Consider the following 12,430-nt stretch of genomic DNA (forward strand, 5'->3'; position numbering starts at 1 on the left):
CTGCTGCTGCTGCAGTCTGGAGTGCCTCCAGTCTGTCATGTCACCACTACACAGACTGCTGGACATCTCAGGGCATCAATGCCCTTCCTCCTATCTAGAGTGCTGTGAAAGCAGTCTGAGAGCATGTGCAGAGTAATTATGGGAACGTGTTTGTTTTTGTGTTTTTTTACTTTTTTTTTTTGTTTTCTAGGTTGGAGGGCTGCAGTCCTACAGTCCTATAGCATGAGACGTCCTTGTGTAGCAGTGAGCCTGAAGGTGAGCCACAGCTGCTGGTACGTACTGATGTTCCCTTGAATAGAGTGACTGCAAGGGCAGTGGTGAGTGGTAGTAAGCAGACTGACAGTGAGGCGACACTGTCAGAGGATACCAGGCTTCTGTTGGAAAGGGAGTGGGAAGGGTCACAAAGATAGAGTTGAGACAGGCTCAGCTATCAGGCCCTACAGTAAGAGGCTTGAGGGAGGTACTAAGAGAGGCACCTGATTATCAAGTAAAAGAGGAGTCTGTATACTGGAATAAAGGGTTACTGCATAGACAGTGGACCCCTGAGGGAGGGCTAGAGGGTGAGGTAATACAGTAGTTGGTAGTGCCTAGAGCCTACCATCTGACACTTCTAGCCATAGCACATGACAACCCTTTTCCAGGTCTTATGGGCATAAAGCACAGCAGCAGACATATTATGCAGAACTTTTATTGGCCTGGGATTGCAAGGGATATAGCAGGGCAGTGCAGGACCTGTGAGCAGTGCCAAAAAGTAGGTAAAGCAGGAGACAAGGTTAAAGCTCTTTTGATGCCTTTGCCTGTGATTGAGGAGCCATTTCATATGGTAGTTATGGACAAATGTGAGCCTCTGAATACCCCAAGTTCACAGGGAAGAAATATATCCTACTGGTAGTGGATTATGCTACTAGATACCATGAGGTGGTGGCTCTGTCCTCCATCAAAACAGAGAAGGTGGCAAATGCTTTATTAGATATTTGCAGCAGGGTATGTTTCCTGAGAGAAATACTCACTGAAAAAAGTGCCAGTTTCATGTCAGACCTACTGGCTTGTCTGTGGGAGTGCTGTGGGGTGAAGCACCTAAAGATCACCCCTACCACCCCCAGACTAATGGTCTTGTTGAGAGGTTACACTCTACACTAAAGACCATGCTAAGGGCATTTGCATACCAATTTAAGAGACAGTGAGACAAATATTTGCCCCATTTGCTGTTTGCTTACAGAGAGGAACCCCAGGAATCCACAGGTTTTTCACACTTTGAGTTACTGTATGGGCATAGGGTGAGGGGTCCCTTTCTAATGAGTGGTAGGGTGAGTAAGAATCCCACAAGGAGTCTGTTGTGACATATGATCTAAACCTCAAGACAAGGCTTAGGGAGCTCATGGGCTTGGCCCAGGAGAACCTAGCAGGAGACTAGCAGCAGAAAAATTTCTGGTTTGACAGGAATGCTCAAGCCCAAGAATATGCTGTGGGACAGTTATGGTACTCATTCCTGTCAGATGCTGTCAACTACATTGTGAAACTGCTAGGCAGGAAGCTGGGGTACAAACTGTACCATGTTAACATGATGATGTCTTACCATGATAGGTTGGCCCTTGTGCTAAATATTTGCAATGGGCGGCAGGAGGAGTCTGAGCGGGATCCGGTGACTAACCTCAGTGAGGCTCAGACTGACATCTCAGTACTAGGGGAAGCAATGTTTCAATGGCTTTCCCCTACACAGGCTCGAGAAATCTAAGCAGTGTTACAGGAGTTTGGGGACATGTTCACAGGGAAACCTGAGTGCATCCACCTAGTGCAGCATCGTAGTGGGGTCAGCAATGTTAATGTAGATGGGATCTAAAGACATGGTATGTGTTAATGTGTTCCCAGACAAACTAATTTTTCTCAAGCAAAGTTTCTCTGGGGTCAATTAAGAACTAGCTTGAGTCTTCAAAGGGAGGGAGATGTGACGATGTCAGGTAGAGCAAGCTATACCAGAAAGAAAGTAGGGTAGAGCATGTGAAACATATGCTAGCATAGCTAGCTAGAGTTTTGTAAATAATTTTAGGTCATTTGTGTATCAAACTGATTAGTACAGAAGCTTGTGTTAAAAATGTATTTGTAAAGCTGCTTGTGTTAAAAATGTATCAACAGTGGGTCCTGCTGGGCAGAAAAGAAATATGCATTTATATCAGATTGTACTGTTGTAACTTAGGAAATGTATATATGTTAACAGAGGATGCTGGGAGGGAAGGTGTTAAGCTCAGCTCAGCTTACCTTAAGAAAAATAGCTAGAAATTAAATGACTTGCTTTAGGCCATAAAGATTTTATCTAGAGGCCTGAATGCAGCTATAGACACCACCATGTCATTGAATGGTTGGTTAGTCTCTACAGGAAAGATGAAAGTATTGTAATTATTTTACAGTTTCCAGATGCCTTAGCAAAATTCTAGGTGTGTATTGTGACACATCTATGCTAGATCCTGGCTCAAATTTCTAGTCAGGGGTAATGTGGAAACCACAGAATCAGCTGACCAGATGTGATGTCATTCTATAGCCAGCACTGAAATTATATTTAGTAAGAGGTGTGACAGAAGACACTCAGCACCTTGTTATTGGAACTGACAACAAATGCGCTCATCCATGTCATCTTGCCTTGCTCTAGCAAGTAAGTAGGGAACACTAATTCTTCAATCAGTTAGGAAAATATAGTGAGACTAGTTAAATATTGTTTCTCTGTAGCTGGCTGAATCTTTCCATCTGTGCTATTTTTACATTTCCTGTAAATTGATACTCTGATATTTATTTTAAATAGATATTCAGTGTTTCCATGTTTTCCATTTTATTATTTATTATTAAATATATCTTAACTTTTCATTATGGCTGGTCTTTTAGAAAATATTTTAACCTTTGAGAGTAATTGCATTTATTTGGTGAAATCATGCAAAACAGGGACAAAGCCTGGAAGTACTGGGTCAAATCTAATAATAGCAATGATCTCAGTCATTACAAACATCTCCAAAACCAAGCCAAAAATACATCCACAAAGACAAGCAACAATACGTCTGGAAGTTACAAACAAATAGAAAAAAACAATCCCAAAATGTTCTGGGCCTCTATCAATAATCTCTTAAACCCAGGTACTAAATCCAATCCAAACACCTACCCTAGCTTACCTCCTGAACAAACTGCCTCTAAATTTAACTCTTACTTCATAGATACTATAGCTAATCTTATTGTCTCCTTTTCTTCATCCTCTCAAACAACCTTATACCGATACCATCCTCCCCTCATCCTTCACTTCCTAATCACATCATCCCAAGTGTTCTTACTCAAAACTGTATACAGGAGCCTCCCCAACTCATATTTCACCTCTCTCCCTGTCTCTACTTCCTCTATTAAAAAACTCCTATTAAACCTAAAACCCTGCTCTAATTCAGCCAGCAACATTCTTGCAAATTCTTCAAAATCACAGCAGATGCTGTAGCCTATCCAGTTAGCATCCAAATTAATATGTCCATCCAAGAATCCTACAGCCCTTGCCTCTGAAAAAAAGCTATCATCCTGCCACTTCATAAAGGTGGACCATCTTCTTACATCTATTATTTTTGACCCGTCGCTCTACTTTCCCCCATCTCCAAAATTCTGGAAAAATGTGTCCAGAAACAACTTCTTCAGTACCTTCTAAACAATAGCCGCCTCTCCCCAACCCATCATGGATTCCGTCCCAGGCACAGTACATCTACTGCCCTCATTTCATTCTTAGATATAACCAATAAAGCCCGCAGCTCAGGTCTTACAGTATCTGCTTTCTTCCTGGATTTATCAAAAGCATTTAATACTATTTCTCATCCCATCCTTCTTGCCCAACTCTCTTCAATAGGACTATCATTTCAGTCACTCAACTGGTTTAAAAGTTATCTCTCAAACAAGCAACATGCTGTCAAATGGCATAACTCTGTTTCCCCTACCTTCATAACCCTACCGGCGTACCACAAGGCTCAATATTAGGCCCTCTTCTGTTTAATATATTCATTAACAATCTTCACCAAACTATCCCAAATACATCTCTAGTTCAATATGCAGATGACTCACTATAGTCTGCTCTGCTCTCAATTTCTACATACTACAACAAAATACCCAAGCTTCCTTCCTCACCATGGAATCCTGGCTCCATAAAAAATACCTTTCTCTAAATCCCAAAAAAGCAAAACTTATGTTGTTTACCCCCAAAAGAAATACATCCCTCAACAAAGTAGACTTCAATATATTCTCATCAAAACCCACAAAAATTGAATTAGTAGCCAGTAGTAAACTGTTAGGATCACAATCGACGAAGACCTAAAATTCAATCTACATATCCAGTCCAATATAAATAAAATATATTAAAAACTATGACTATTATGCAGGAACAATAGATTCCTCTCCTCACCAACTAAAGAAACATTAGCACTCTCTTAACCTATGGCGCACCTTTATTAATTAATTTACAGTCTGCTTCAAAACAAAAACTAGAAGCCTGTCACAATAAAATCGTCATATTTGCTACAAATAACCGTTACTGTTCCGATCACTGTATTGCATTAAGAAAACTTCAATGGCTCGAATTCCCCCACTACTTACTATTCCTTCAGCTTACCACCACACATAAACCAATTCATAAACTATAAGACTGCCCAGCCCTCAGCTCCTTGCTCACCACTTATACTCCCCTTAGACCACTACATTCAGAACACCAATACTTTCTCCATATTCATAAACCCAATCTAGCAGCAGGAAAGCTTCTATACTCTTGGACCATAGCAAAACTATGGAATAAACTTTCCTCTTCTATCCGCAGTGAACAAAGTCCTTCTGGCTTTAAAACTGCTCTACAAAAGCACCTTTCCTCTATGTGGATATGTAACTGCTCTACTTGCCCTTCTACTCCACATTATGCAATCACCTGATTTCCCTACTCGTCAGAACTACCCCTGCACCTATACCATCCCCATTCTCAAATTCTCTCTCCTCGCTATTTCTTCCTATGTTTCATCACAGTCTACCTTGACACACTAATAGCAATCTATTGAAGTAAAAACTTCCTTTGGGCATTCTCTGCAATCAAATTAACCCTCTGCAGACTGAATTCTCTATGAAATATTACATTTCCATATTTATTCTGTATTATATTGTGTAACTTCTTATAAGCAAAACAGAATTAAGATGCTTATGTCTACTTTTGAAACTACAGAATTTTGTTCTACCCACAGTTGTACATATGTTTGTTACTTGTTGACTTCTGCTGATTTTTATGCTATAGTGGATCTTTTTCCCTAATGTTTGTACTATTGAAACTTGTATTTAATTGGTATTGTAATGTTGGAGCTTTTCTCCATGGGCCTACACTGAAAATGGGCTCTTTCTGGCCCAGTGGACCTTCCCGGTAAACAAATGTCAATAAATAAAAATAAATACATTTGGTGACACTGTGGTTTCATGCTCCTGAAAGTCTCATCAGTTGGTTAATACTATCATTATTAATTTTACTGAGAGTAATTGGGTACCCTGGTAAAAGCCTTAAAGTAGCTGATTGGTGGCAGTGAATCTACCTTATAGTCTGGGTGAAAGTGGTATAGCGGATAAATCTGTGGCAGACTTTCCCAGGTGTGTGTGTGTTTGTGTGTGTGTATGTGTGTGTGTGTGTGTGTGTGTGTGTGTGTGTGTGTGTGTGTGTGTGTGTGTGTGTGTGTGTGTGTGTGTCACCTATTTGGAACAGGGAAATAGAGCACTGTTTTCTGCAAAGAGAAAGGTGAAGTGTTATCTGGGCCCTGGAGAGGAAAACCCAGCCTCTGGTCTGCAGTGTGCTCCCTGTGTGCTCTTAATTGAAATTGTGCTTGGTGCAGAGAGCTGCATCTAAAAATACTGTGTGTATCCATTTGTGTTCCAAGTGAATGTCCCCCACTAGCATAAGTGGTGAGTATTGAGGCTACTTGGTTACTGACCAAGAGAAGGGACATCACAAAAGTCAACAGAGTTATACTATAGAAGAGCAAAACATTGTTTTAAAGAAGTTTAATGTTCTCACATTTCAGTACAGAAAGGTTTGTAAAGAGTTCAAGAGAGATAATAAAGAGTATAGTTAAGAAGTAAGTCATATAATTATGTAGGAAGGGAGATGTTACTATTGTATAGGAGTGAGAGAGTAGGGTACAGCCTATACCCTACTCTCTCACTCCTGTACAATAGTAACATCTCCCTTCCTACATAATTATATGACTTACTTCTCAACTATACTCTTTATTATAATTCTTTATATGTGAAAGAGGACGAAAAAACAAATTTGTCCTCTTAGGTTGACGAACCAATCAAAAACGTGCACAGCGGACCCTCTTTTGTTCAATGCGGAACATCAAGCAGTTCCGCATTGAACAGAGCTCCGCTTTTTCATTGGCTCATATACCGGTATATGAGCCAATCAAAAACGCACACAGCTGACCCTCTTCTGTTCAATGCGGAACATCAAGCAGTTCCGCAGTGAACAGAGAGCTCCGCTTTTTCATTGGCTTGTATACCAGTATATGAGCCAATCAAAAACGCACACAGTGGACCCTCTTCTGTTCAATGCGGAACATCAAGCAGTTCCGCATTGAACAGAGCTCCGTTTTATTATTGGCTCGTATACCGGTATACGAGCCAATAAAAAAAAAAAAAACAAAGCGGAGAAAAAACTCCGAAATAGGGATGTCTGCTTTTTGAAAATTCTGTGATTTGTCTGGGTTTTAAAACCCGGACAAATCTCAGAATTTTCAAAAACAGCCCAGACAGGAGCCTGAAAAAGAGGACGTGTCCGGGGAAACCCGGACGTATGGTAACCTTAGGTATAGGATTAGTTCTGTCTAGGCTGCCTGTTCTGTAACTTAGGTATATAGGGAATTCATGAGAATGGTAGAGCTGTGGATGGTTGCAGTCAGAGAAACAGAAAAATGAGAAGTGCTTAAGAGGGGAGTGACGGGGGTATAGTCCTTCAAGTACAGGAAGGAAAGTTGTTAGAGATATATTTATTCATTCAAAACAGGTAGGAGAAAGTTATGAATAGGTAGTAAGGTGTGCGGGTAAGGTGCTGAGAAGTTTTATTTAATAAAGAGTAAGATAATGGTAAAATAGTTAAAGGGTTAAAACACACGACATTCACTGAAAAGCATATGAGAAAAGACTAACGGAAAGAAATTACATTTAAAGGTGCTTGAAATGTGGAATAGACAGTTTCTCCAAGTGGGTGTTGTGCTAATATTTCATAACTAGAGTGACAAGTCCAATAACTTTCCCTTACCTCTACATAGCAAGCGGGAGAAACATAACAATACGATCCCTCTGTATCAACAGAAATTACTTAATAAGGAGATAGTAATCACAGATATAGCAGCAGACAAGATGTGAGCAATGAAATAAATCTCTTTTCATAATAAACTAAAAAGTTACTGGAGAAAATGGAGTAACAACAGATGAGAACAAGATGGAGTAATGTTAGACTTTACAGTTTGCTGAAGGTATACTAGAAGCAAGCCATGGTATCTTTCTGAAAGTAGTTGCCTCTTTAAGATACTTAACCTTCCTGAAGCAATTTCACACAATACAGAGACAGACATCTTATATAATATAAAAGCCCAAGCCAGTGTCAATTATTTTCAATCCAAGATTGATAACTGTTTGCCACCTATCCCACCAGAATCTTTAACTGTTCAATTTTTTTTATATTTGAAAACTTAGTTGTCAAGGCATGTTATACATGGTAGTAGAAATGTCGTGCCTAATAATTTTTTGGGTCATACCTAAATGTGGATTTAGTCCTTTTTTTACCTTACAGACTGCAACATATAGTTCTACAGTTTTAAAAGCATTTAAGTTTGCTTCTGTTGTACACCTCTTTGAACTACAACTGAAAATGCATAATGCTGAAATGGTGTTTTCTGGTTAAGGTAAAATAAAGTAAAAGAAAGTACATAAATCAGAGTATTAGATACTGGGTATGCCATACCCTCAATTGTATACTTCGTATGGTAATAAGGTTATTTTATACACAAAAAGCATGTCGGGAAACTTTCACAATGTCATTGTTTAGACAGTCATGGACAAAGTAATCACTCACGTCTCCAGCCCATACCCTGTTAGATCATATTTGAATTACAGTGGCCTTGTGCTTATCCTGTCTGATGGATCTTTAAAAACTGAGAATGTATATAATGGAAATATGCTGTCATTTCAATCAACTTTGCCCTAGCCCCCCACTCTGACACCTTAGCTGCTTCTTTATTGTTGTTAGTCTTCAAGTTCTGACCTATTGCTGTCATCTCTACTTCTCAGCTTCTTGTCTGTCACACCTGTTAGCATTTCCCTGATTTGCTAAGCTATCCACTCTGCTTGTAAACATTACTGTTTACAATTTCCAGAATGTTTTCCTTTTAAACCAAGCCTTCCTAATTATTGCTAAACCTGTTCCTTATGCTGCTTCACCTGTAAGTTAAAAATCTTGTGTGTTAGCATACTTAATGTGTTGTCAGCTCCTTTTATCAGTGCTGCCTTACCTATGACTCATGCATTTCACAGAGTTTGCTTAGCTGTGCACATCTGGGTCTGCTTGCATTTCTGTACTAATTACTGTATTTTATTACCATAGTTTGATGACGTACTGTTCTGATTTTGTATTTAATAGCCTTTGTATATGTTGTATGCCTTCTAGTGATGCCTGAAAAGGGCTCTTGGACTAGTTTAATTAAATGTGTAACAAATGGGTAAAAATAAAATAAATAAATAAATGAAAATCAAACACCCACCCCAGATGAAGTAGATTGAATTATTTCAAGATAAATCTTCATAAAATCCACTGCCAGTTCACGACTATAAAAATAAGAATATACTCTCAGCTCCTAAATCACATATGCGTATTCTTCCTGCCATACAATTAACCAAAAAAAACAGTGTCTCAGTATGACTCCTACTTCTGCTTGGCCCAAAACAACTAGCATATGTTTGAAAATGGCATATAATATATTCATAAAACGATTTACATGCTTTATGCTTACCCCCTAGTAACACTAACAAATGGATATTGCTCAGAGGGATAGAGGTTAATAAAAATTCAAACCTCTCAGCTGTACAGATTTTCGGAGAATGTCCATATTTTTGCCTGATATTTTTGGTCAGTTTTTCATAAAACCGTGGTTTTCTGGCAAATTAGTGGCAAATCATTAAACACTGAAGTTAGAAAGTAATGACAGACATTTGAGTTTCAGACTTCATATCATTCAGAAAATTTATGCTAATGTAAAACCTGTTATTCTATCAACTTTCTAAGTTTGTAAGACCAATATTTAAAAATTGTCCCTATTTTTGGGCCTTTGTCCCACTTTTGTTTACAGCTTTGTCCAGATTTCTTGCTCTAAGAGGTTGAGAGGTATGATGTAAATTATAGTGCTTAGAGACACAAAATGTGGCAATAAGGCAATGTTATCCATAACAATACAGAATTAATCATATAATCTTCTAACTGCTTTGCAATGAAAAGGATAAAAAACGTCACCAGTATGAATGACAAGAAATACAACTAATGATGTTGTGAGATTGCTAGAGCTGATATGCAGGTGGAGAACTTTCCCCTACAGTGGTACTAACTGACCTCCCATGCAAAATAGACTCTAATCAAAATTTCCAGTTGCTAGCATGTACTTCAGAGAAATGAAGAGGCAAAGTTTGATAAAGGTGCGATATCTGATGCATTACACTGCTATCTGCTCAGCTACTGAAGGAAAAATAAAAAGGGAAAAGGGATTCAGCTGCACGAGCTCCACCAGAAAAAACAACTGCCTGCATGTAGGGCTCGTGTTCACTGCATCTAGTTACCTGGCCTGCTTAAGGATATGTACCCCACATTATTCTGTAAATGTACCATCTATTCACAGAGCACCATCCTACAAGATCCTGAATTGTTCAATACCAAAAGTATATTACTTTAACGCAGATGGATTGTATCTACACATGGGTGTATAAACATCAACCTACTAGGCATCCATTTGTAGCCTGCTATATCTCTTCATTTTCAGTTCTGTAGATGTAGATTTAGTTCTCTGCTGCTCTGCAGGGAAATCCAAGATATTTATGATAGTAAACAGCTTTACTGTTCTGCAACATGAACAAGCCGAGGAGCAAACAACTTGTGTTCTGCTTCAAAGACTTCCATGCCCTGTGAATCTAATGACATAGCATAGACAAAGATAAGTATCCATTTCTGAAGAGCTCTATATTTATTCAGTTCACATTCAAGAACACCAGTGGCCAAAACACATCAGAGGTGTTGTTAGTCAGTTGGCTGTCCATCCTGAAATCCCAGCACTAAGACGACTACCTGGCCACTTCTGTTTGACGTGCAGATGTTCTGCAGCTTCTACCTAAAGTGTGAAGCAATCATTGTAGGGAGAAAAGAGAAGATGTAATCTGCTCTGTGTGCAATAACCACACCACAGCCACCATGACTATAAATGAAACAAACTGGTAAAACACAAAACCAACCAAAATGTCTGAGCATTAATGTATAGTGGATATTTTGTGTGAAGTTTATATAAAAAATTTTTTGTGAAGTTTATTGGTAATGTGATTTCTAGAAGATTTTTTATTGGTCCTTTTGAGTAAAAATTGGTGGCTGCATTGATTTAATTTGTTGTGATGACGTTCCTATTAAGTAGAATGAAAGCGCTAAACCTTATTGTTTTGTGGCTCATTAAACTGGTTTTTATTCCACACAAGCTCGGATGTTTTGGTTGGTTTTGTCTTTAACCACATCACCGCACCACAACAAGATAACTCCATCATAATAAAAGAAAGGGAACATACTGAACCAACCTGTTATAATGATCATAAAACACCTTACACCAAAAATATCCAGTTTAAAAAGTTTCACTTACTTCAGTGGGAACATACTCACTGGACAAAAAGAACTGCAGATAGTCCAGCATAAAAACTGGAAAACTGTATATAAGATCCATTGGTCACATGGGCATGGAAGTAGATGTGCATGGAACAAGGCTAACTTTAGATATCTCACCATGGAAAAGGAAGAAAAACATATAAAAAAAATTTTAATGGGAAATATGTTTTTCTGTAGTAATTAGCTAATTTTATAAACTGTAATTGCTGTACACCCTAACATATTTAGCTAATTTTATAAACTGTAATTGCTGTACACCCTAACATATATTATTGACAACATCACTGATATTTATAAAACAAAACCATTCCCCTGTGATTCTGAAACATTATCACCAGTGATAGGCTCTCTTAGGTTCATATGTTCCTAGGTGTGTACTAGGCTAATGGCCCTGGAGCCTTTACAAGCCTAGCCCATAGAAGTGCCCTGGCATTGTGCCACCTGACGTTAGTTCCCAGTGCCTCTGTCGAGTACAGCCACTGGAGTGATCCCCAGGGTGAACTTTCTATTTCCTATCCACTCATCAAGATTTCTCTTGAAGAGGGCCAGTGAGGTGCTCTGCTTGACATGTATGGGAAGTCTATTCCACAGCGTGAGCAGTCTCTGGATTATGAACCTGTCCCTTCAGCATGTTCTGTTGATTGTGGTAACGAGGTTGAGGTCTATGAAGCATGTGGTATGGAGGGATTGGGATTTCTTTAAATGTAGCATTTCTAACAGAACTGGGTCAGACATGACTTTGTAAGTCAAGCAGAGATTGCTTATTAGTAGACGATATTTGTCGGAGAATAGCTGGAATTTTTTGAGTCTGTCCATGTAGGATATGTGTTTAAGGCCTAGGATCCTCTTCGTGAGGTACTCTTGTAGCCTTTCCAGCTGTTGCATGTGTTTAGTGAGATACATGCCAAATAGGGCATTATACTCAATGATTGGCCTAATGAGGGAAGAGTAGAGAGAGATGATGACTTCTTTCTTCCTGGATGCAAAACCCTTGGTAATGAGATGTGCCACATAGAAGGAATTTCTGACCACAGTGGCAGTGTGGTGGTCGAAGGAGGGGTTGCTGTCAACCTGTGTCTGCAGGTCTCTAATAACACCTTCAGTGTTCAGTGGGCTCCCATTGATGTGGTAATTAGTGGGAACTCAGTTTTTCCCAAAGGGATGATGACACATTTTTTGGCATTAAGCTTAAGGCCATGGTTTCGACACCAGTCATCGGTCTCAGTGATGCCTTTCTGTAGGATGTCTACATCACTTGGGAATTAATAATGGCTCCCAGCTTGCAGTCATCTGTGAACTTGGTCAGCAAGAGTCCCTCCGTGTTGGTCTGGACTTCTAAGAAGTAGATGCTAAACAGGAAAGGACCCAGGACCAATCCCTTTGGGATGCCACTCATGACTGGTCGGCAGTCTGACTTGGAGTCTGCTACTTTCACACTGTGGGTTCTGTCTGTGAGCAAATTTGCAACCCACCTAGTGATATAGGGGTTGA

Source organism: Protopterus annectens, chromosome 12.part0 (assembly GCF_019279795.1).
Source record: "Protopterus annectens isolate FY-2018-M chromosome 12.part0, PAN1.0, whole genome shotgun sequence".
In the NCBI taxonomy this organism is placed as follows: domain Eukaryota; kingdom Metazoa; phylum Chordata; order Ceratodontiformes; family Protopteridae; genus Protopterus; species Protopterus annectens.